The sequence below is a fragment of the Lactuca serriola genome, chromosome 8 (genome assembly GCF_051521515.1).
Source record: "Lactuca serriola cultivar US96UC23 chromosome 8, Lser_US96UC23_V15, whole genome shotgun sequence".
In the NCBI taxonomy this organism is placed as follows: Eukaryota; Viridiplantae; Streptophyta; class Magnoliopsida; order Asterales; family Asteraceae; genus Lactuca; species Lactuca serriola.
Window position 1 is genome coordinate 187,969,443 of NC_136415.1, and position 3,636 is coordinate 187,973,078.

The 3,636-nt window shown below is 39.2% G+C and overlaps 1 non-coding gene across 1 annotated transcript; it reads right to left on the reverse strand.

Moving 5' to 3' along the window:
- Nucleotides 1–1,807: 1,807 nt before the first annotated feature.
- On the reverse strand, nt 1,808–1,914 carry LOC145071709 (small nucleolar RNA R71). The gene has a single exon (XR_013690717.1). It is a non-coding gene; the product is annotated as a small nucleolar RNA R71 (small nucleolar RNA).
- Between the last annotated feature and the right edge of the window lie 1,722 nt (nt 1,915–3,636).

Genomic DNA, 3,636 nt, shown 5'->3' on the forward strand with positions numbered 1-3,636 from the left:
TTACTTCAATTATGAGCTAAAACCTTTATACTTCTGTTTGGGGATACAAAGTTGACAATATGGTTTGATTGATTGGTAGGATTATTTCCAAGTTGGTGAATTTTTGTTATTTTAGCTTGCTAAAGAACCTTGTGTGTGAATAATAATTGATTTTCTGTTAATAGGAAGATAATTGATTAGCATGAACATCTATTGATTATTGACCTCGTATGCTATGTGATCACTATGATATATGTCTAGGATTAATGAATATGAAACTAGAATTAATAAGAAAATTGAGTAAATTCATGTGCAAGCTTGTAAGATGACCATCAAACAAGGAGTTAATTAAAAGAATAAATTAGTTAACTATTGCAAGTCTAACTTAACCCGAATAATTAATCTAGTGAATATAATTAAATTAGACAATTGGCCACTGTTTAAGTTAGTTTATTTGCTAAGGATTAGGGTAGTGAACACGAATCTAATCACTTGAATCGGTAACCAACGAAAGAATTAATCCATTGCACCATTACCTTGAAATCAACCATAGAGTTAACCAAGTTGAACTAAACAGAAGTTCCTTTCCAATTATTGAATCTAGTTAAGTCGTTATTTTCTAGTCTTAAATTAGTAATAGTTAGTAAGTTTCTAGTCTCTTAAAACTAGAGAAAACCCCTACTTGTTAATTAACTTAGATAAAATTAGTTTTTAATTTAATTTGTCGTTCCCTGTGATCGATACCCTGCTTATTTAGCTATACCACAATTGATAGGTTCACTGCCTTTTGTGTGTTATTTGATAATTAAAAGTAGGTTTAAAACTAAGTGAGTCTACACACATCAAGTTTTTGGCGCCGTTGCCGGGGAACGGTTCTAAAACTAATATTAAATTCTAGTTTAATCGATCCTTTGTGTGGGATTTATCTTACACAAAGTTATTTACAAAATAATTCAGTAAGTAGAATTATTTTTTAAAAAATTCGTTTTTTTTAGAATAACTAGAAATTTTCTTTTCTGTTTTTGCCTTGAACTCGCCGAGTGCACTCGTGCCGACTCGGCGAGTACATCGCTGTTTCAATCTTTATTTTTTTATTTCGTTTTTGTTCTTTTTACGTGTTCTATTTCTTTTGTTTTGTTTGTTTACAGTTGTTTCATGACCCAAGGATCTAATACACCTCTGGTCCTTCCTTTGGAAGACCCGGAATCCGCACTAAGAAAAAGCAAAGGAAAAGCCGTTGGAGAAACCACATCTTCAAAGAACTCACCACTCAAAAACTTAAAATCCGTTTTCAGCAAGAAGAAGAGTAGCAAATCAAGAGCATCCAGTGCCTCGTTGACAGTTGAAGAACCAATTCAAGAAGATACCGAGTACGAGACCGAGGAAGAAGAAGAGCATACTTACGAGCACGAAACCGATTCCGAAGAAGAGTTAGCTATCACAATGGTTAACATTGATGAAGTCCCCATGGGGGAATGGAAGAAAAGGATGCGTGATGACACCGGGCCGGGGCTTGTGCAACCCGCAATTCCCGCGACCGCTATATTCGAACTAAAAGGCCATATTCTCGCCCAACTCAAGGAGATTCCTTTTTACGGGGAAGGATCACGAAGACGCTTACAAGCACTTGGACGAAGTGAATGATGTGGCCGATTACTTCAACGTCCCGAATGTTCCACGCGAGACCCAGCTTCTTCGCATGCTTCCTGTCACATTTAAAGGAGCTGCAAAAGATTGGTTAAAGTCACTTCCTCCTGGATCGGTCACCACATGGGCCAAGATGAAAGAAGAATTCATAGACCATTTCTGCCCGCCCTCCAAGATAGCCAAGCTAAAGAAAGCCATTGCCAACTTCAAGCAACAACCCGGAGAATCTCTTTATGAAGCTTGGGAAAGATACAAGAGCCTACTTAGAAATTGCCCACACCATGACCTTAATAGCCAACAAGAGGTCTCCATCTTCTATGATGGAGTCAATGTCACCACAAGGCAATTGCTTGATTCTCAAGGCCTGCTCACAAAGAAGGCGCCCCCGTTAATTAAAGAATTAATTGAAGAATTCTCTAAGCACTCTAGAGAATACCATAATCCGAGAAATGAAGTAAGTCGTGGGGTAGTGAACGCGGCAAATGATAGCATGGCGGCGGTGATAGCTAAGCTTGATAGTCTAGATCGAAGAATGACAAAAATGGATCAAGCAATCCATGCTATTAGGGTAGGATGCGAAAATTGTAGAGGGCCCCATCTCACAAAGGATTGTGATTTAGATGAGAATGGAAATAAGAAAGCTCACGTCTTTTATTCAAGTGGCGATCGATATGATGAAAATTGGCGGAAACCTAAGAAGGATTGGCTACCATACGAGGAGTATAAGAAGGCAAAGGAGGAGAAATACAATCAGAAGGAGAGGGGACTATACCAAAAGGAAGAACCGGTAGAAAAGAAAGCCGATTTAGAAGAGTTATTCACTAGATTCATAGCCGCGTCCGAAAAAAGACACAGTGATCACGATGCTGCCATACACGAGACCAGAAACATGCTTAGGAATCAGCAAGCATCAATTCTCAACATTGAGAAACAGCTGGGGCAGCTTGCGCATCAAGTGAATGATAGAAGACCGGGTCAACTTCCGAGTAACACCGAACCCAATCCAAGAATGGAGAATGTAAGTGTAATAACCTCCAGCAGTGAAGAAACCTTCACAGAAGCACTGAAAATCTCCAAGAAGAAGGCAGAAAAGGAAGAAGAATCGGATCCAGCAAAACCCGATCCAACTCGCCGAGTCACTCCAATGGACTCGACGAGTCCATACGTAAATAATAAAACTGCCAGTACTTTGAAGCCTTATAATCCTCCTCTGTTATACCCAATCAAAGCCATGCCTGCAGAAAAAGTAGAAGCATACAGAACCTTCATGACACATGTTAAAGCTTTACAAGTTAATGTGCCATTTGTGGAAACAATGCTCCAAACACCCAAGTACTTCAACTTGCTTAAGGGCCTTTTCGCTGCTAGGAAAGATTTGGCTGAAGTCGCGGAAATATTGATGAGTGAGCTACCTGAAAAGAAGGGTGATCCGGGAAATATTGTGATCCCGTGCCAATTTGGTAATGAAGTTTCCACCCGAGCATTAGCTGATTCGGGGGCAAGCATCAATTTGATGCCTTTGTCATTCTTTAAGAAGTTGAATTTACCAGAACCAACGCCGGTGAATATGAAGATCCATTTGGCGGACAAGACGATAATTCATCCACAAGGCGTTTGTGAGGACCTCCTAATAAAAGTGGACAAGTTAATTTTCCCAGTAGACTTTGTGGTAGTTGATATGAAAGAAGACCCCGAAATTCCAATTATTTTGGGGAGATCATTCTTAAACACCGCGTGTGCTCTAATTGATATATGTGAGTCTACATTGACATTAAGAGTGGGTGATGAGTTGGTGATGTTTAAAGCTATTCTAGAAGCCAAGCAAGAAGAAGAAAAGAGAGAAGAAATCTCATTTATCCAATTGGATGATGAGATATTACAAAAATAGCTTGAAATTTTGCTAAAAGAAGATCCAAGCAAGTTTTTGCTACACTCTGAAGAAGGTGGAGATGCTAGCAAAGACTTGGAGGAGTTAGAAAAGCTACTGGAAGGAGCCAACTCAGAAAACAC